This window comes from Melospiza melodia, chromosome 10 (genome assembly GCF_035770615.1).
Source record: "Melospiza melodia melodia isolate bMelMel2 chromosome 10, bMelMel2.pri, whole genome shotgun sequence".
Taxonomy (NCBI): Eukaryota; Metazoa; Chordata; class Aves; order Passeriformes; family Passerellidae; genus Melospiza; species Melospiza melodia.
In genome coordinates, this window is record NC_086203.1 from 5,083,295 (window position 1) to 5,105,563 (window position 22,269).

Consider the following 22,269-nt stretch of genomic DNA (forward strand, 5'->3'; position numbering starts at 1 on the left):
TCCCAAACGTCTCTGCCCTTGCGTGATCTCACAACCGAGGTAAATAACGCTATTTTTGACCAATTGAGCTTTTTCCTTAGAAACCCGATACCCTGCTTGGCTAAGCATGTTGAGTAATTTAATTGTTAATTCCACACACATTTCCCTTTCCTTAGTAGCCAGAAAAATGTCGTCCACATACTGCAGGACTACATACAAGGATGGGGATATTGTTACCTGGGTTATCTTCCATTCCTCCAGCTCCTTGGCCAGTTGGTTTCCAAAAATAGTAGGGCTGCTTCTTTCTCCCAAACTCAGGACTCTCCCACTCAAAGGCAAAATATTTCCCACTCTCTACTGCCAGTGGGATGCAGAAGAAGGCATCTTTAAGGTCAATCACTGAGAACCATTTAAACTCCTCCGATACAGATGTTAACAAGGTGTAAGGATTAGCAACAACTGGATGTATGTCTTTCACTATTCATTAATAGCCCTCAAGTCCTGTACCACACGGTACTTACCATTAGGTTTCTTTACTGAAAAAATTGGAGTATTATACTCCGATTCACATTCCTGTAATATTCCTTGAACCAAAAATTGTTTAATTAACGGGGCTACTCCCCTCCTTGCCTCAAGCTTCAAGGAGTATTGCTTTACCCTCACTGGTTGGGCCCCTTCCTTTAGTTCCGCCTTTACTGGCTACGCAGCTTTAGATTTTCCGGGGACCCCTGACTCCCATACCCAGGGTACTACAGCCTGCTCAATTTCTTCTGGAATAGGAGAGGCATCCACTTCCTTGATCACAAAAATGCCTGCTATTTGTTCCTCAGGTATTTCCAGTTTCACCCTTCCTCCTTCAAATATTATTTTCACATTAAGTCGGGACAACAGGTCTCTGCCAAGAAGGGGTGTGGGGCAGTTTGGCATATACAAAAATTGGTGATCTAATTCCTTCCCCCCAAACCTAAGATTTAAAGGTTGTATAAATGGTTGTTCCTCTAGCTTCCCTGTTGTCCCCACCACCTGTACCGTTGTGTCACTCAAAGGTCCCAATCGTCTATTGAGTACAGAATATGTAGCTCCAGTATCTACCATAACTTCTTGATCCTTTCCATCTATCTCTAAAATTACCCTCACATCCTGGTCTAGTCAGCTTTGATTCTGATAGTTTCCCAAAACTAGTGCTTGAGCGGCCTCTGCTGGTCCTCCCGTGAATCCTCCCACAGGAGCATTCCCCATTGGACCTGTCCTTAATCCCATGTTTCCCATGCCCATACCTCCTCTAACTGGGCATTCATTTTTCCAGTGTCCCAATTGTCGGCAAAATGCACACTGGTTTGGATCCAACCTCCCCATGTTAGGTGCAAACCCCAATCCTCCCCGACCTCTTGGCAACCCCCTCTGTCCGTGATTAGCTCCTCCCCGAGCTCGACCCCTAATGGGTCTTTCTCCTGCCCCTGTCTGTTGCATTACAGCCAGAATACTAGCTTGTTGTCTTTTTGCAGTTTCTTGTTCCCTGTTGTTGTATACCTTCCACGCTACCTCCAGCATTTTATCCAAACTTTGAGTATCATCCCCTTCCAGCTTTTGTAACTTTTTCCTAATATCCTCTTGCGATTGCCCCATAAACAACAATGCCAATTGAAGTTTTCCTGATTCATCCTCTACACCTAAATTAGTAAACTTCCGAGCCATGTCTTTTAATCGTTCCAAAAAGGCAGACGGAAACTCATTCTTGTCCTGCTTGACCGAATACAACTTAGACCAATTCATAGTCTTAGGTATTCCTGTCCTAATTCCTTCCACCAACAATTCCTGATATCGTTTTACAGCCCTTATTCCTTCCGTAGAGTTTGGGTCCCACCTAGGTTCCTCACTTGGTACCAATTCATCAACTGTCTCATTTAGTTGTCTCAACCGAATCTCCTCATGAGCCTTTTCTCTAGTGGCTCTAATAACCATTTCCTTTTCCGTGGAATCCGTTATAGTGTCTAATAATACCTGTAAATCATTCCAGTCCAGATCCTGAGTCTTTATTACCATTTTAATCGCCCTTGCCACCCTTTCAGGATCCTCCCGATAACTCCCTGCTGATTGCTTCCATATTACCACCAAATCCCTGGGGGAGAAAGGCACCTTTATAAGTATCCTTTCTCCCGGTGGTCCCACAGCTTCCCTTAACGGCACAATTAACTGTGGCCCCTTCTGCCCCTTCCTTCCCTTGTGAGTCCATCCTGCTAACGGAGTTCTTTTAACACTCTCATTCTTTTCACCATCATCACCATCACTATCACTCTCACTAGATCCCGTTTTTATAGCTATATCCGCAGGGGGAGCAGGGGGCACATTAGGAGCAACCGGAACCCTTGAGGGTGCTATACAATAGGACAAATCTTCCTCGACTGAAGGATACAAATTACGCTCCTTTCTTTCTTTACATCCCACACACTCCCTCTCATCATTCACTTCTAAAACCAAGATACTGCACTCCTTTTCCCATTCCTCTTTCTGGTATAAAACAAAAACAAATCCAAATATGGTATTTCATCCCATTTCTCATTTCTCCTTAAAAATTGCATCAAAGATTCCATTATCCCCAATTCCAGTGTACCATTCACTGGCCATCCCACTTCCCCAATCTCATATTCAGGCCACCAATGATTACAATAATCTATCATTTTGCTTTTATCCCGTTCTTGATAATATCCCTCACTTTTCCATCGTTCAATATACAACCTAATGGCGTATTTTCAGGTATTTTAACATTGGCTTGCACTAAGGTTTTAAAAGTTTTAAAAAACATCATATTACAGCCTTTAATTCCACCTTTAATCCCAATAAACCAGTACACCTTAAACCAATATACCTTCTCGCCATCCTTCCCTAAAAAAAAAACCAGGAGGCGAGTTCCGGTCCTGCGTCCTTAGACGTCTTATGCCCAGAGCCTAGGCTTTTCTACCAACCACCAAATCCAAATCCAATTATCACCTTTTTCCAATATAAAGCACCTTCGGGCTTACCTTGGAAGTTTGTCCGACAGGCGCAGGGGGTCGGGCACGACCGATGACTCCCCGAGAAGTGCTCGGTGCCGGCTTGGAGTGGATCGAGACGTGAACCGCCCCGGCAACCCTCGGAGTCCTGCCGCAGTTGCTAGAAAACTGTTGCCCGATTGATAATGACACAAAACTCGGATAAGTTTTGTGGGTGCTTTATTAAGGGCCTGGGGAGCTGGTGGACTAACGTCCCAAGCCCGAGCCCCCAATTTCACGTATGGGTGCTTCCCTCTTATACATGCGATTCATAACAAAGTCTCCAAGAAACAGTTCCCCATTCCCCTTGCCTAGTCACAGACCCCTTGTGATACATTCCTTGGTTCACAAACAAGATCATTAATCTTCTGCTTATCTTATTCTAAGAGCATTGTAGGCTGCCTCCAGACAGGTTAGCATTCTTACTTTCCTGCACTAGTTTAAATATTTATTAAATCCCTAAGACTACCTGCTAGGTTACACACAAAACCCAACACACTTTCAACGGCTACAAACCTGCTTTTAACAAACCAATTCACACACAACTCACTACAATTAAACATTTTGCTAAATTTCATTTCTTTTCCAACACATTCAAACATGCAATACTTAATCATTTTCGTTTACTTTTTCCCCTTCAGGATTCCCATTCCATCCCAAAACTGTATCATCGCCAGTGGGCTGTCCTGAGGAATGCTCCCTTCCTGAGAACCCCCCTCAAAGTTCCCAGATACCCTAAACTCCTGCGAATTTTTCACACAATCCGCAGCCCCTGGGTCTAAGGACTTACTTTTTCCCTGACCCATCTCTGGCAGCAACAAACTCAGAGATCCCCGGTACCAGGAGAGTCTTGGTTTTCCACACTCACCTCGTGGTTCAACTTCCTCACTTACTACTCTGTCTCACTGCCTTTTCAATCTACTTGTTCCACTCCTATTTCTCACTCTTTCTCAATCCATTAGCCATGTTCTCTCACCATCTAATCTCATACTAAATTGCCAGCTACCAAGCCCTCCAAGGAAATTGAACCTATTCAATCACTCTCCTTCTCATTCTCCCTACTGAGTCAATCCCTCCTGCTCAAGGACCTTCCCACAGGTGCTTGGACCAGGGACACCCTCCTTCCCCCATGGTCAAACCCTCCTGGGGTCTCCACTCGTTCACTTTTCTTTCACTTCCCTCCTTTACTGGCCAGTCTCCTTGCGGATATCTTGGAAACGCGGTACCGGGAGGCCTCACCCGCTTGAGGGGTGCAGGACTGCCCAGCCTCTGTCTCAGATACTCCACACACACTCACACATGCATACAGCCACCCCCCAGACTCAAAACCTGGTGATACTCACAGCCTCCTTTTCTCTTTGGGGGTCATTTTTGATGAAGGCCTCTCCTCTTCTTCGATGTCCCTAACTCACCCTTGGGTTGCACATGTGCACCAAACCAGTAGAATGTAAGGCAAAACTAACATATTACCACATTTAAGCATCAAAGCAATAAATCTTTTATAGCTGGCATTTTCCTGGGACCCATCCAGATTTTCCCTTCTTTCTGTTAATTTTAATAACTGTTATCTCTTGCTTTTTCGTGTCCTTGAACATCTGCAGGAAAGTGGCAGGGGGTGGAAACCCTCCTCTCCCTTTCTTTCTTGGCATGACACGTTTTAACTGTTTTATTATTTCCAAATATTAATTACTGAATGAATATTGATTACTGTATAAATTTTGGCAGCAAAATTCATACCTATTTACCATAAAACCAATCCGGCTGATAGGTGAGGAAAGAGAATTCAAGTTCATTTAAAGCACTGCTCAATTGTTGGCTTTCTTTTGACTGAGCTGATGCTAAGACCTATTTTCTCACATATGGCGGCGTTTCTCTGCAAAGAGGCTTTGATGAGAAATTTCTGACCACATTTGCTTTTGCTCTTTAAGATAAGTCAAGAACATGAGTAGCTTTGTTGAGGAATGGAGAATTGTTTGTAGCTCAGGAGGAACCTTACATTTTAGCACAGGAGGAAGGTAAGGCACAGGTTTAAATGCTTTCTCCTCCTGGAGTGACACACTTTCAGAGGAGTCTGTGACGAGAAGTCCCCTCAGCCACTGCCAGGGCTGTCTGCCTCCTCTGCAGGCTCAGTATTCTGGGAGTTCCACGAGCCTCACCTGCAACTATATTTTCCTCTGAATATTTCTTGTTGTGCAGTACACAGGAAGAATGTTTGGTGCTAGATTCCCTATTTGGGCTTTGAGGTAAATCTCAGTAATGCTGGTGATTTTTATGTCCAGATCAACTTTTTATGGATAGTAAGGAAAAAGGAAGCAGTACCATGGAAAATTAATTGCTCAAAATGTGAGCAACCCAACCATACTAAAAATGAAATCAAAACTGAAATTTTTTTTTATTTTTTTTCCCTTGACAGGTAAGGCAAAACATGCAGTGCTAATAAAGTCTTTAAGAGATGCAACCAGCTCCCAACTGTATGAAAAGCAAAGAGGTAAAGGATGAGAAAGGGCATGGGAAGAATCTTCAGCCCTTCCTGTTGAAGGCCCAAGAGTGTGAAAACTGACTCTGGCTGTTGCCCGTAGGTAACACATGCTCATTGTAGAGGAGGGCAGGTGGCCAAGCTGTTGGTGGCGCAAGCCCTGCGTGGCTGGCCCAGTTGCAGTCCTAGTTGGACCAGGGCGGTGGGCTCGGGAGGGGAGGAGGTGGGGGGATCTCGGGAGGCTTCCGCTTCAAGGCCGGGCTGGGGGGCCGTGGGGGAGGCACGGAGGGCTGGTGCTCTGCTTTCCTGGGCAACTGCTGCTGCCGAGGCCTCGTGTGAGAGCTGTCAAAGGCGACGGTCTCTGGGCTCTCTGGGGGCGAGGGAGAGGCACGCCTTCTTGGCCGGGATGCTGGAGCGGCGGCAGCGCGACTGTGGAGAGAGGAGGCGGCTGAGGCCCCAGCTGCCAGTGGCACACAGGGAGCCTCCTGCACAGCAGGGCCCAGAGCTGGCAAGGCTCCCCAGCACGGCTGGAGCTGCTGGCACAGCTTGGCCCAGCTGCACAGCTGCCCCTCAAGGCCCCGGCAAGCAGGGCACGGCTCTGGACAGGCTCCCTGGCCAGGAGCGGGCCCCAGAGCGCCTCTGCCTTTCAAGGGCAATTTCGTCCCTGCTCTTTCTCCTCCCCACCTTGCTCTGCCTCTGCCCTGTGCTCTTGGGGCTGCTCTTGGCCAGGCAGCCTCAGTGGGAGCCAGCACTGGCTGCAGCCCCAGCAGGCCTACCAGGCAAAGGCCCAGCAATTAAGAGGCCAAGGAAACCTCTGGGCAGCAGCAGAACCCTCAGCAGAGTTCTTTGGACAGCCATGGACTGGCCACACCGACACTGCAGCCTCTCTGTTCCCTGAATGTTCCCTGACTGTGTGCGGCCTTTAAAGATTCTGGTGGGTAGAGATGAGCAACAACTTACCGTTTCTTTCCCTTCCACCACCGGAACCCAACATAGCACAGCAGCATGGAAATTGGCACAGTGAACAGTGTCACTACCGTGCCAATCATGCAGGACCTGCGCACGTCCTGGGGGCAGATAATTCTTGGGTTTTTCCGTGGATTCTGGGCGTCAGTGTCTGACTTGCCAAGCACTTCTGTGGGAGCAATGGGGAGCGTCAGCCCGTGCTGTGCTGCACTGCTGAGCTGGCAGCACGGTGGATGCGGGCAGGACGTTCTCCGTTTCCCCCAGAGCTGGGGCCTGCAGGCACCTTGCCGCCCCTTGGCACAGGCTGTGCCACCCAACAAAGCCCAGCAGGCCGGGAGGAGAGCCCGGGGACAGCGCAGCTGCTTGGGCAGGGGCTGCTTGGAGGGACACGGGCCAAAGCCATCCCTGAGCAGCCACTGCCAGCCCTGGCCCTCCCTGCCCCGTGACAGCTCCCCCAGCCCCAGGGCACAGAGTCAGGCCCTGTCAGGACCCAGTGCAGCCCCTGCCCAGTCGGGAGCCAAGGCTGGCTCTGGCCCTGGGCTCACGGCAGGGCTCCCGCTCGGGGCTGCTCCTGTGCCTTGGGCCTATGGGCACTCAGGGCCAGCTCCGGAGCAGCTGCAGCGGGAGGGACATTGGTGCATGGGTCCCCTTTCCCCGGGGCTGTGATCGAGCTCCAGAGGCCTCCAAGGCTCCAGAGGCTCCTCCAGCTTTGGCTGCTGCCGGGCCGGGCAAGGGCAGACCCTGGGGGAAGAGCTGCTGCCACACAGACCCGCCAAGGGCTGAGCCTAGCGGAGCAATTATCTTCTGTACCTGTGCCCAAGACTGGCATCTCCTCCTTTCCTGCATCGGTGGCTGGCACAAAGCCATTGCTTCCTACAGGATATGGCCCCATCTGCATGGACTTTTGCTCCATCGCTTGAGAAAGGAAAAAGCACAGCTGGATCCAATGGAATCATTGCAGGAGGTGGCAACTTCAGGGGAAAATACTTGTCAAGTCATAGATGAGGATCAGGAAAATAGCCAGGTTATTGGGGCTGGGCCAGGGCCCTCCCTGACCGAAAAAGCCCCTACACCTGATTTGACTGGAGATTAGGAAATTGCAGGGGATCTCAGGGCATGTATGGCCCGTGGTGCAGTTTGGGCTGCCTGTGAACTGATGCCAAATGCCTTCCTGCAGAGGCTGGGGAGAAGCTGCAGCCAGGCCAGGCTGGCAAACAGCCCTGCAGGGCGTGGAAGCAGCAGTGGGGCAGCGAGGCTGCCATGGATCCCTTCCCGCTGTGCCGGGCACGGTGTGTCCAGATGTGCAGCCAAAGCCCCCGGCTGCTGAGCCCCAGGACAAGGCTGAGGGAAATGCACCCACCACGGCGTCTCTCCAGGTCATTCAGCATCTGGTCCAGATGTTTGGCTGCCTCCAAGGATTTCGTGTCTCCTATGTCTCGGTTCTTCCATTTAGGAGGACCTTAATGGAAAGTTCCATTTCTCCTTCAGGCACAAGTGGCAGTGAGGGCACCTGGGTGATTGGTGCCCTCCAAGGCACTCCCTCAGCTCTGCCTTCCACTCAGGAGCAGGGCCAGGGGGACCTCATGCCTGCAGTGGCCCCACACTGTGATAGGAGGAGCCCCCTGTGTGGTAGTCTGGGCAGAAAGGACTCCCTGGAGCTGCTGCAGCTCCAAACCCAGCCCCAGGCAGGGCCAGGGCTTGGCAGTGGCAGCAGGAGCAGCTCAGGCTCCCTGGGGCTGGCAAAGGAGCTGAGAAAGGCTCAGCCACGGGGAACAGCCCTGGGCCCAGCCCCTTCCCTCTCTGCTCTTCTCTGTGGCTGCACAGAGCGCACGGAAGGACACACTGGCATTGCACATGGGAGGAGGATGGACAGATAAATGCTCCTTCCTCCCACTGACAGCGATCCTGTGGGATCACAGAAGGGAGCAGGGCAAGATTTCCAGCTTCATTAAACCCTGAGATTATGTTAAGGGAGCAGGCTCATGACTGAGCCGTTGCCACATGGACAGTGATTATTTTTCAGGAAAGGCACACAGAGAACTTGCCTGCACCATGCCCTCGAGTCTTCATAGTGTCTTTCACCAGCTTTTCCATATAAGCCATCTTTTCGTTCCAGTCTAGAAAAGAGCAAAGACCAGGACATTTCTGTGGTGTGCTGGGATCCCCCACTGCCTATAGAAAATCGGCGCTGCAAGGGGGTCATGTAAGGCTGTGGGTGCCAGATGTGAATGCACAAGGCCAAAGCTGCACAGGGGCCTGGGGAGCTCTGGGCTGGCTCCTGGTCACTCTGCACCCTCTTTGCAGGCCCTGTGACGCATCCCTGGAGAGGAAACTGGGCCAGCCCAGGGCCCTGGGGGCTCTCTCCCTCCCCCAGAGGAAACCCTCCCTGAAGGCCTGGGGAAAACCATCCCCAGCGCTTCCCGGGGAGCAGGGAGCGCTGTCCCGGGAAAGGGGAGCCAGGCTGCCGGCTCACCTGCTCGCCGCGCTTGCAGCGGAGCAGCCTGGGCAGCCCTGGCAGGCAGGGCCACGGCCAGGAGGAGCAGGAGGAAGAGGCGCAGAGCAAGGGCCATGCTGCCTTGCCCTCTGCCAGTCCCGCAGCTCTTGCTGCCACCGCTGTCCTGACACCGCTGTCCCAATGTCAGCACCACTGCTGCCACCGCCGCTGCTGCTGCCGCAACAGTTGTGCTCATGCACTGACTGCTCGCTCCTTGTGCTGCTGTGCAACCACGGGGCTCTGGCACCTCTGTGACCTCAGAGCCTGCTGTGACCTCATGGCCAGGGTGGAGTTGTGTGGGGAGTGGGATCTGCCTTCTTTGGCAGGGAGCTCATCCTGCCCAGCTGCTCTGTCCAAGGGCTGTGACACGGTCCCAGCCCAGCTGATCTCACAGGCTGGGCCATGAAGGGATGGAGAGCAGCCCTGCCAAGAAGGACTTGGGGGTGCTGCAAGATGAGAGGCTGCACATGACCCAGCCATGTGCATCCAAAGGAGAGTGCCCAGCAGCTTGAAGGAGGTGATACCACCCCTCTGCTCTGGTGAGACCCCACCTGGAGTACAGTGGAAGAGGTTTTACAGTGACCTCTGTGAGCCACTGGGAACTGTGACAAGAGGATCCATGTTTACCCCTGAAAGAATTTCCTACCAAGGTTGTTGACATAGAAACCAAGAAAGAAAGAAGGATAAATAAGATAAATCTGCAACTGCCTACTCCAAGAAGTATTTTGCTTGTCTCTGGTGACCAGTGAGTAAAGTGTAAACTTAGGAGCTTTGTAAGAATGTAGAACAAGCATGCATGCTAGAATAAAAACAGTGTTTGAAGCCTTCTGGAAATGGAGTGTGTTGCTTTGTACTGTCTCCGTCTCTACCACGACAGAGTACTGCATCCATCTCTGGGCTCCCCACACAGGAAGGCCACGGTCCTGTTGGATCTAGTCCAGAGGAGGGACAAATTGCTCTGAGGGCTGGAGCCCTTCTGCTTTGGAGACAGGCTGGGAGAGCTGGTGGCATTCAGTCTGGAAGAGAGCAGACTCCAGGGAGACCTGATTTCTGCCTTTCAGTACCTTAAGGGGGCTTGTAAAAGAGATGGGACAGAACTTTTAGTAGAGCCTTTTGTGAGCAGACCGACCGAGAGGGAATGGTTTTAATCTAAAAGATGGTCGATTCAGACTGGACAAAAGAAACCCATTTTTTACTCTAGGTCTGGAAGGCCTGGCACAGGTTGCCCAGAGAGGTGGACATCCATCCCTGCAGACATTCAAGCTCATGCTCTCAGCAACCTGACCTACTTAAAGGTGTCCCTGCTCACTGCAGGGCATTGGACTAGATGGCCTTTAAATGTCCCTTCCAAGCCAAGCCATTCTGTGTTCCTGGGCACCATCAAAGCAGTGCTGGATTAGTGCTGGGGTGATTATGTTGTCCCTGCATTTTGGTAGTTGGGTCCTTTAGCAATTGGCCCTGAGAGCATTCATGGGCTGGGCAGTGAAGTCTGCAAACAACAGACAGTGCGCTCCAGGAGAAACAGGGGAGGAACACTGCTTCCATTTCAAATAAATGCCAGCGTTTTGCTGCCCATTCCTAGTTAAGAAATAAAGGAATGTCCTGAAGATCCCCTCATGTAGGCCCATTTTTGGCTGCATCAGTATTTATGTTCTGTAAAACAGGTAAGTTGTTAATGCTTCTTGCCCCATTTATCACTGGATGAAACACAATTACTGCATTGCTTCTTGTCTACTTTCTTCCAAGTCAAGGCAAATTTTGGTCATGATTGAGTGGGACATATTCATCTGTTCACAAACAAGTTCTTCTTGCCATTCACACAGTGGCAAGATTGCTTTGTGGATTTGCTAATCGGACTGGAATTAAGGTCTACCTCTCACTAGAATTAAAGCTGATGCATTAGGATGTAAAGTTTTGAGTAATTTGTCCTGGTGTCTGGCACTGTAGAGAGTTGTTCTGGAATTAAATGACACTTGAAGACATGTGTAGTCTACCATACTTCTGGCACACTAGAAGTTAAAAAACAGCCTTTGAAACACAATTTTATCCTTTCTTCCTCCTCCTTCTCGTCCCAGGAATTTCAATGTCTGAGGTCTAAGCTCTTCAGCTGCCTCACAAACATTGTTTTAATTCAGACAGGCATCCCTGCCTTGAGCAACAAACCTGGCCTGTGGCTGTGAAGCTTGAAGCAATGTAGGTTTATAGCACTAAAAGTAATAATCCATTCCCAGGTTAAGCCAAGCATTTCCCAAGTAAGCCTACCTATGCTCAGGGATGGTTCAAAAAGGATCATTGTAAAAGCTAGGAATGGGGAGAAAGTGTGTCATCAAAATTAAAAAGACAGCTTTCTGAGATTTTTATATTCCGATAGAAAGAGATTCAAAATTATTCATATATGGAGCATTGACTAAGAAGTGAATGACAGGTTGTCAAAGTAATTGGGGAACACTATACCATAAATAATAATAAGTTTCCATGTAGACAATAAGTAAACCACCTTGCTAAGAAAAAAACAGACCTGCCAATACTAAAACCAATAAGGATGTTTCATCTGTCTCAATAAAAAAAAAAAAAAAAACACTGAAAAGAATCAGAGGTCATTAAGATGATTAGAATATACAGGAAATTCCAGGTATTGGGAAAAAATGAAGTAAACTGTATTGTCCAATTCCCAGAGGTAACCTGGAATTTATTGGTGGATTTGTTGCAAAATTTCTGAGAGCAGACTGGAAAAGCATAGGGGCTGGGCAGCCCATGTGTGTGCATTTAGAGCAGTGTGAGGGATGTTTCTGGGACCAACTGCAGGGAAGAAGAGCAGCAGACAATTACTGGGACAATCTCTTTGTTGCCTGTGGAGTTTGTGTCAGTCAGTTCCCTGGGGCTGGGGCAGCTGTCACGGGGCAGGGAGGGCCAGGGCTGGCAGTGGCTGCTCAGGGATGGCTTTGGCCCGTGTCCCTCCAAGCAGCCCCTGCCCAAGCAGCTGCGCTGCCCCCAGGCTCTCCTCCCGGCCTGCTGGGCTTTGTTGGGTGGCACAGCCTGTGCCAAGGGGCGGCAAGGTGCCTGCAGGCCCCAGCTCTGGGGGAAACGGAGAACGTCCTGCCCACATCCACCGTGCTGCCAGCTCAGCAGTGCAGCACAGCACGAGCTCACGCTCCCCATTGCTCCCACAGGTGCAGCCGGCCCCACCACAAGTGTTCCTAATTCCCAGAAGAGGTGTGAAAGATGTTAATCACTTGTTTTTAAAATTTTATTAATAATAAAATGTTTATAAAACTAGCAATATCATTAGAGTGATAAAAATTTTGGACAATTTGGATTAGGAGAATAGGAGACAATAGAAACAAAGAGTTACGGACATCTGGGTACCTATTTTCTGGGCAATATAAGTCAAAAAATAACACATGTTAACGGAGGATTAACCCTTGGAAACAATAACCTGTTGCATATTCATGCATCTCATACATGATGCATAAATTCCATTCAAGCACAGGATTTTGTCTGGTCATCATCAACCTCTCCCTCTTAGTCCTAACCAGTTTTCTGAGGGCTGAGCGAGGCAGGAAGAATTTAGTTTCTTCTGATAGGAGAGCAATAAATTCTTTTTCTCTGGCAAATTGCAGTGTTCTATGGCTGCTACCTCGCTATGTGCCCTTGCTTTCAAACAAGTATCTTACATAATGTCGTTTATATTTTAACATTCTGTTATAACCTAAAATTATATTTATAAGACTACTTGAGAAAATTAATACAGCATTAGTTTCTAAGATAACACATATAAATTTCATTTTAATATTTGCAAAAAGCCAATCATAAAACAAGCATGTTTCACAGGGGTTTGGAAGAGGTTATTGTTGGGGAACACTCTGTTTGCTTGTGATGAGGGCAAGTTTGAGCTTCTATTGATGCCAGGAAAGTATTTGGAAGTGCTCAACAGAGCCCTGAGTGAGAGCTTCCCTGTTGCGGTGCATGTTTTTGATTGTATTTCGGTTCTAGTAGTCAGTTTTATGACACCCCCTTATTTGGTATTGTTATACCATATTTTATTGCCAATGGGTTGTTCCTTTCCCCTCTGTGTTGTTGGCTTTGCCCTAGTTGTCCATCTCCCCAAAGTCCTGCCCTTTTGTTCCCTGTTCTTGCTCCCATCCAATGTCAATCCCTCCCCAAGCCTGCCCCTTTCTCTAGATGCTTCCCTATCCATTTGGGATCCTTTGAAACCCTATTGGTTTGTTTAAGTTGTCCTCCTCCCCTGTAATCCCCTATTGGTTTAAACATTGTATTCCCCGCCTTGTGTTCCACCCTCAGTTTCTCCCAATTGGACTGTATCCTCCCCAGGGACCTCTCCAGTTTGGAAATCGGTGTATGGCTTTAATTCAGTGTCATTCTGTCGCCGAGTCGGCAGGGAACAAACATACAGAAGACCTCTCCCTGTTTCTTGTCTCTACCCCAGCGCAGTCCACCTGTGCTGTAAAGCAGCTGTGCCCTACAGCCAAACCCCAGAGCTGACAGTTTTCTGGGGGCGGCCCACTCTGGGTGGTGGTGTTGGCAGCTAGTCGGGCTGAAGAAATTGGGCACTGCAGCACTTCCCAAATGAGCTCTTCTCTTGCAATAAAGAGATGGAGCTGTCAGGCCAGTGCCTGGGTGGCAGCAGCAGCAGCAAAGCCCACCTGGCAGCAGCACAGACTGAGCTCCGTGCCCAGGAGCAGCCGTGGATGCCCACGGTGTGGGCAGGCAGGAGCCAGGCAGGGGCTGCTGTGACCAGCGGCGGGGCCCCGAGGGCTGGGGGAGCCCATGCTGAGCGTCCCTGGGCTGAGGGCACATTGCCTTCCCTGGCATCAGCTGGGCCTGGGCCGCCTCCAGTGGCATGCCCAGGGAAAGAGGGAAGCCATCGGGAGGTGCTTTCATTGAGAATAATGGAAAGAGGCTGGACTCTGAAGGAAGTCCTTCATAGCCTGAGGGATGAGCTCAGAGCCCGACAGACACTGGGCCTGTGGCAGCCCCGGATCTCTTATCAGCAGAGTGGGGATTTGTCCGCCAGGCCTCATCTCTTCACCCAGGGACACATGGTGAACACAAACAGACAGAAGATGGCTCAGCACTGGTGCTGCTCCCTGAGTGTTATGTTTGGGTCCCTCTAAAGGCATGCAGGGGCTTTGGGTCACCTCTGTCCTGTGCGGGGGACTGGGGACACCAAGAAATTGTGCAGGGAATTTAATGTATGCCCAAAGGTGTACAGGGGCTGAGGGACAGCTGTAAATTGAGCAGGGCTTGGGGGTCTCTTGTGGAGGCCACAGGGGGATTTTAGGGCGGCTGAGGACACCCATAAGATGTGCACCTGGTTTGGGTGTCCCCTAAAGCGTGCAGGTACCCTGATGTCCCGTGTTGCATAATTTTTGTCAGCTTTGGCATCAAGTTCTTCACTTTTTAAATACGGGCCAAATGGCCGCACAGCGCAGAGCAGGGACTCGGTGTTAGCATGGCAGGGCTGCTTGCTGCCTGCAATAGTGGGAATCACCAACATGAGTGGAATTTTGGATTTGGCATTGCTGTTGTATGTAGAACCATGAAAAGCCTCACTTGTCCAATGTTTTATAACTCACTTCCTGTGAAAAACAAAATGACATTGTAAATAGGTACGAGGACGGACATCCTCTCCTCTCTGGAAGGGTACCACTTGAGATCCATTCTAACAAAATCCTGCCCCAGCCATGAGGTCACAGCAGGCTCTGAGGTCACAGAGGTGCCAGAGCCCCGTGGTTGCACAGCAGCACAAGGAGCAAGCAGTCAGTCCTTGAGCACAACTGTTGCGGCAGCAGCAGCGGCGGTGGCAGCAGTGGTGCTGACATTGGGACAGCGGTGTCAGGACAGCGGTGGCAGCGAGAGCTGCGGGACTGGCAGAGGGCAAGGCAGCATGGCCCTTGCTCTGCGCCTCTTCCTCCTGCTCCTCCTGGCCGTGGCCCTGCCTGCCAGGGCTGCCCAGGCTGCTCCGCTGCAAGCGCGGCGAGCAGGTGAGCCGGCAGCCTGGCTCCCCTTTCCCGGGACAGCGCTCCCTGCTCCCCGGGAAGCGCTGGGGATGGTTTTCCCCAGGCCTTTAGGGAGGGTTTCCTCTGGGGGAGGGAGAGAGCCCCCACGGGCCCTGGGCTGGCCCTGTTTCCTCTCCAGGGATGTGTCACAGGGCCTGCAAAGAGGGTGGAGAGTGACCAGGAGCCAGCCCAGAGCTCCCCAGGCCCCTGTGCAGCTCTGGCCTTGTGCATTGACATCTGGCCCCCACTGCCTGACCCAACCCCCTTGCAGTGCCCAGTTCCCGGAGGGAGAAGGGGATGCCAGTGCATCATGGAAATGGGTCTGGTCTTTGCTCCCTTCTAGATTTGAATCAGGACTTTGATGATTTAGAATTGTTGTTGAATGACATTTCGAACGTCTTGAAGAATGCTGGAGGTAAGTTCTGAATTTCCCTTTCTAGTCACATATTAATCAGTATCCAAGTGGCAAGAGCTCGTTCATCTGCCTGCCATTTTCTTTCGAGCTTAAGTCAGGGCAGAAGGGTTCTGAAAACCTTGCCCTGCTCCTTTCTGGAGCCCTGAGTGATCCCACAGGATGACTGTCAGTGGGAGGAAGGAGCATTTAGCCGTCCATCCTCCTCCCATGTGCAATGCCACTGTGTCCTTCCGTGCGGTCTGTGCAGTCACAGAGAAAAGCAGAGAGGGAAGGGGCTGGGCCCAGGGCTGTGCCCTGGGGCTGAGCCTTTCCTGCAGCCTGAGGATCTCCTGCAGTGTCACAGGAGCTGTTTTGTCCTCCCTTTCTTTGCAGCTGAACCTGTTGGTGAAGGTGATCTGGCTTCCCAACCCACGTTCAGGATTGAGCCTCTGGGACATGGCGAGGGTAGGTCAAGGCCTTTCCCCTGGGAGAGCTGCCAGCTCAGAGCCCAAAGCTCGGCCAAGGGGGCATCGCTGCAGGTGCCAGGACAGAGCCATGCACGTGTGTGCCCTTGCCCTGCACAATCCCCTCACACCTTCTACTCAGGCCTGGCAGCTATTTGGAGGAAGGTGGGCCCTGGCCCAGCCCCAAAAGGCCAGATGGTTTTGAATCCTATCCCCATTTTTGATAAGCATGATTTCCTGAAGATGCCACCAAAAGAAATCAGAAATTGTTCCATCTGATCCAGCTGAACTTTTTCCTTTTTCAAGTGATGGAGCAAAAGGCAGGACAGAAGGGAGTGTTTCCCCAAGCAAGCAGAGGCCGACTGGCAGCCCCTGCTGCAGGAAAGGAGGAGATGCCAGACATGGGCACTGGCGCAGGAGGTAATTGCTCTGCCACGGTCAGCCCTTGGGGGGGCTGTGTGGTGGCAGCTCTTTCCACCAGAGCCTACCCTTGCATGGCCCAGTACCAGCCAAAGCTGGAGGAGCCTCTGGAGGCTTGGAGGCCTCTGGAGCCTTGGAGGCCTCTGGAGCTCATTCACAGCCCCGGGGAAAGGGGACCCGTGCACCACTGTCCCTCCTGCTGCAGCTGCTCCGGAGCTGGCCCTGAGTGCCCAGAGGCCCAAGGCACAGGAGCAGCCCCGAACGGGAGCCCTGCCGCGAGCCCAGGGCCAGAGCCAGCCTTGGCTCCAGACTGGGCAGGGGCTGCACTGGGTCCTGACAGGGACTCTTTGCCCTGGGGCTGGGGGAGCTGTCACGGGGCAGGGAGGGCCAGGGCTGGCAGTGGCTGCTCAGGGATGGCTTTGGCCCGTGTCCCTCCAAGCAGGCACTGCCCAAGCAGCTGCGCTGCCCCCGGGCTCTCCTCCCGGCCTGCTGGGCTTTGTTGGGTGGCACAGCCTGTGCCAAGGGGCGGCAAGGTGCCTGCAGGCCCCGGCTCTGGGGGAAACGGAGAACGTCCTGCCCGCATCCACCGTGCTGCCAGCTCAGCAGCGCAGCACAGCACGGGCTGACGCTCCCCATTGCTCCCACAGGTGCAGCCAGCCCCACCACACGTGTTCCTGATTCCCAGAAGAGGTGTGAAAAATGTTAATGAGTTGTTTTTAAAATTTTAAAATTTTATTAATAATAAAATGGTTATAAAAATAGCAATATCATTAGAGTGATAAAAATTTTGGACAATTTGGATTAGGAGAATAGGAGACAATAGAAAGATAGAGCTACAGACATCTGGGTACCTATTTTCTGAGCAGCATAAGCCTGATAAAGGACAGACTTGAACGGAGGATTAACCCTTGGAAACAATAACCTGTTGCATATTCATGCATCTCATACATGATGCATAAATTCCATTCAAGCACAGGATTCTGTCTGGTCATCGTCAACTTCTCCCTCTTAGTCCTAACCGGCTTCTTTTGGGCTGAGCGAGGCAGAAGTCAGTTTCTTCTGATAGGAGAGCAGTAAATTCTTTCTCTGTGAAAGATTTCGGTGTCCTGTGGCTGCTATATTTGCAAAAAGCCAATCATAAAATACACATTTCTCAGAGGACCTCAGAATGGGTTGCTGTTGGGGAACACTCTGTTTGCTTGGGATAAGGGCATGTTTGAACTTCTGTTGATGCTGGAAAGGATTTGGAAGCGCTCAACAGAGCCCTGACTGAGAGCTTCCCGGTTGCAGTGCATGTTTTTGATTGTAATTCGATCATTGTAGTCAGTTTTATCACACCCCCTTGTTTGGTATTGTTATACCATATTTTATTTCCAATGAGTTGCTCGATTCCCCCCTGTATTGCTGGTTTTTCCCTAGTTGTCCATCTCCCCAAAGACCGGCCCTTTTGTTTCCTGTTCCTCCTCCCATTCAATGTCAATCCCTTCCCAAGCCTGCCCCTCTTTCTAGATACTTCCCTATCCATTTGGTATTCTTTGAAACCCTATTGGTTTGTTTAAGTTGTCCTCCTCCCCTGTAATCCCCTATTGGTTTAAACATTGTATTCCCTGCCTTGTGTTCCACCCTCAGTTTCTCCCAATTGGACTGTGTCCTCCCCAGGGACCTCCCCAGTTTGGAAATCGGTGTATGGCTTTAATTCAGTGTCATTGTGTCGCCGAGTCGGCAGGGAACAAACATACAGAAGAGCTCTCCCTGTTCCTTGTCTCTACCCCAGCGCAGTCCACCTGTGCTGTAAAGCAGCTGTGCCCTACAGCCAAACCCCAGAGCTGACAGTTTTCTGGTGGCGGCCCACTCTGGGTGGTGGTGTTGGCAGCTAGTCGGGCTGAAGATATTGGGCACTGCAGCAGTTCCCAAATGAGCTCTTCTCTTGCAATAAAGAGATGGAGCTGCCAGCCCAGTGTCCGGGTGGCAGCAGCAGCAGCAAAGCCCACCCGGCAGCAGCACAGGCTGAGCTCCGTGCCCAGGAGCAGCCGTGGATGCCCACAGTGTGGGCAGGCAGGAGCCAGGCAGGGGCTGCTGTGACCAGCGGCGGGGTCCCGAGGGCTGGGGGAGCCCATGCTGAGCGTCCCTGGGCTGAGGGCACATTGCCTTCTGGGGGATGATCTGGGCCTGAACCTCATGAGGCACAAAGTGATATTTTGGGGTCCCTGCTGAGGGGTTCAGGGATCCCTCATGAATCACAAAGGAATATTGATGGCCACTCCTAAGGTGTGCAGGGATCCCTCATGAGGTGTGCAGCGGGGTTACATTTGAGGGGGTTCTTTACTCTTCTCAGCACAGCAGAGGGTCACTTGGCCGAGGTTTTGCAAAGCTGGGAGAAAGCCTCTTGCAAAGCCTTGGGCCCGGCCTGCGGGCACAGCGGACAGGCGGAGCTCATCCCCTGGGGCCAGGCCGGGCTGCTCAGGCCGGGCCGGGCCGGGCCAGGCTCGTGTCCCGGCAGGGAAGGGCCATGGCCCTGGGCTCTGATGAGGCTGCTGAGCTCCGCCATGGCCCTGTGCTGCAGCCCAACACATTTACAGCCAGGGCCGTGCCCTGGCCCACAGGAGGCACCCGGGGCTGCAACTGAGGCCGCACCTTCTCCCACTCAAGGGGGCTGGCTCTGTTCCTTTGGAGGATCCAGAGCCTTGTACCTCGGCCTGATGGTGCAAAGATCCCCCCAGCATCCCTGAGCTTGCAGAAATAAAGGCTTTGTGCTCATTGTTATGTTCCCCCAATTACCCCATCATCAGAAAAACCTAACAATATTAGAGGTATTAGCAAAACTAATTGAATAGTTTAGAAAATATATAAAATTGGATACACTTGAAATATTGACAATATAATTTGATTAAAAATAAGGGATCATTTGGTTCCAATAATAGTGCATAAGCAAAAGATAACTGTGGGGTACAGGTTGCAAGGTTCTTGGACCCTTGCCACCTCACGAACAAGCTTGCCAATTGATGATTCTCCTCTTCTATGCCATATACCAATGGCATCTCCTCCCATTTTCGATTCATCACACTTCTACCTCCGCCCTCATCACCACCTTTACTACGCATGCTCCACCATTCTTTTGGTGGTCGCACCCCTTTTTGGGGGTCATCTTTGGATGAAGGCTCTCCTCTTCTTCGATGTCTTTTAATTCGCTTTTGGGTTACGCATGTACACTAAGCTAGCATAATGCAAGCCAAAACGAACATAATATTATATTTCAGCTTCAAAGCAATAAATCTCTTATTGGTGGCATTTTCCTGGGACCCAACCAGATTTTCCTTTTTTTCTGTTAATATTTAGTACCTGATATCTCTTTCTTTTTCTTGCTTTGAACATCTGCAGGAAAGAGGGGGGTCGAACCCCTCCTCTCCCTTTCTTTCTTGGCATGACATGTTTTAACTGTGTTATTATTTCCAAATATTAATTACTGTATGAATATTGATTACTGTTTTAATTTTGTCAGTACGAATCATACTTATTTACCACAAATCCCCCATTTCTCTTCTTCATCATTGATTTGTGCTTTATTAAAAATCTGTGCCCTGATATCCTTTATATTCTTCAGAATTTGGATTTTCTCGTTGTCTCATTTCAACTTCAAACTTTTCTAGCATTTCTCTCACTGCCTTTAGTTTTTCACACACTTTTTCAAATTTGGTTAGCATTTCCTGGGTTATTTCAATCTCTCCAGGTCCTGCCACAGTTAATTGGTTCCTTGTTCTTTAACACAGGTCGATTTAGCTCTTACTACCATGATAGATCTTGGTTTTCCTTTCACTGCTGATTCTGGATCTAGAGGCATTGTTGTAATCTGCATCCCTTGAATCACAAGTGAATTAGCCTACTACTAAAACACAGAATCATACAAAGCAGAAACAAAAGTCCCAAAACTGAACATAACCACGTGAATCCTAACTTTTTCCACCAAACACCTCCAAAGAGGTTATCTCACCAATCTGCTTTCAAGATTGAATTCTACTTTTGTACTGGCACATGGGCCACCCTTTTAATTTCCTCTGCTTGTTCGGTGATAGCTTCTCCATAATCATCAATTTCTATGCAGCACTCAGATTCATTAAATCTGCCAGAAACTCCTCCTTCTTCTGCTAACAGATAGTCTAGGGCAATCCTGTTTTGGTACACAAACGCCCGCATTTGTGAATATTGCCTGGCCAGCAATTTTAGGGCACCGGAGGTGTGATTTGACACCACCTCCACTACTGCCTGGAGCCTTATCAATCAATTCAACAGGTAAATTGGGGTCCTGTATCCCCATGGCCCGTCCTGAGCCCTTGTTGCTGGGTCATAATATGCTGTAATTCTTTCTGCAGGCCATTTGTTCTCTCCCCATTTTTGGTTCCCTCCTGCTGTTGGAAAATTGAAATTCAAATCTCCTTTATTCCGCTGCAGGGTTTCATACAATGGAGTTCCTAACGTATTGCTCCTAGACCTCGGTAGAACAAAGAAGGAGGGTTGTATTACTCCCAAGGTAGAGGTTCCTCCGTATTTTTGAGGTAACTCACTGTATGCTCGTTGCCCACAAATCTAATATATCCCCTATGGGGCTTTCCATTTCTTATCAGTTTTCTCTGGCTGTTCCCAATAAGACCTCAGTCTGTTGATGGATTGGTAGGGGTTAGCTCCAGGACTTCTGTACCAGCACAAATCAATTTGATCATCCCACTCACAGTTTATTTCTTTTATTGCTCCCCCATATCCATCAGGAACTTCAGGTCGCCAAACTTTTGAACCATTATCCATATTGACTACTAATGTGGACTTAAGAGGAGTATGCTGCACTATTTTATTACATTTCTTTCCTTCTCGGGTTATACAAATGGTTCCAATTACTTGATGGCTTAAAATCTATCTTTCAGGTCTCTTCAATGTTCCAGAAATTTGGGTGTGGTTCCATTTTAAAAATTGCTCTGGAGCTAAGCTCTCACCTTTCCACAGCCATGTTTCAGCCATTTTTAGACCCCCATAAATCCAACATTTGGATAATCCCAATTCTGCAGCAATCTCTTGCATCAATCCCACAAACGGATTCTTTTTGAGGCTGGCAGGTCCCAATCTTTGTAGTGCTGTTTTAGTTGTTTATACAATTCGGCCAGTTCTTTTGACTCTTTTTTCTCCTGTTCTTTACTCTATTCCCCTTTGGTTCCTTTTCTTGTTTCCTGTTCTCTTTTAATTTTTCTCTCACTTCCCGGCCTCCTATGCCTATACTTGGATCATCTCCATTATCCTCGCTTTCAAAACAAAAGAATCTTTCGTATTGAGGGCAAATCTGATCGCCATGGGGATAAGGAGCTCGTTCATTGTATTCCAAATTTTTCCTTACCCAATACATCTTTCCCTTTTTAACACAAACATCTATAAAGCTGCTGCAATTGTAGCAGGCAGAACTAACACAGATTCTATTTTGTCCCTAATCCAAACAGGGTGATTGCAATAGTCACAAATGTTGAAATTGCTGGGACTTGGTTTTTTTCTGTTTGCTTTTTCATTGCTGATCCTTTCATTTCTTGAACTCTGTCCAGTGTGGCTCTCTGGCTTTGGCCAACTGTCCAGGGTACCATAATAAACACAGTGAAAATAATCCTCAGGAAATCTACCTTTCTACCATTCTCAAGGCCCCTTGGGTTGCAACCAAGGGCCGAGATGCCAGTCTTCTCAGTAGCAAAGGTAATATCCCGGAATCTAGTCACTGGTGGTTTTAGTTTCCTTGGTACCCATAGCCCCAAAAAGAGCTTGCTTTTCCCCTTTTAAATGCCATTTCCCAGTTCAGGTTGGTTAAGAAAAGATAATTAAAATTAAAAGAACAGGGAAAAGGTTAGCCTGAAACACCATAAACCTATATTTTCCAAAATCTCAGGGATGTGCCAACCACAATAGGATTTTTCCAGTTATTTTCTGCTTCAAGGGCGGGGAGTTCATTAAGTCGCCGCCTCCAATAGGCAAACTCGCAGCACCAATATGCCCCTGGAATGT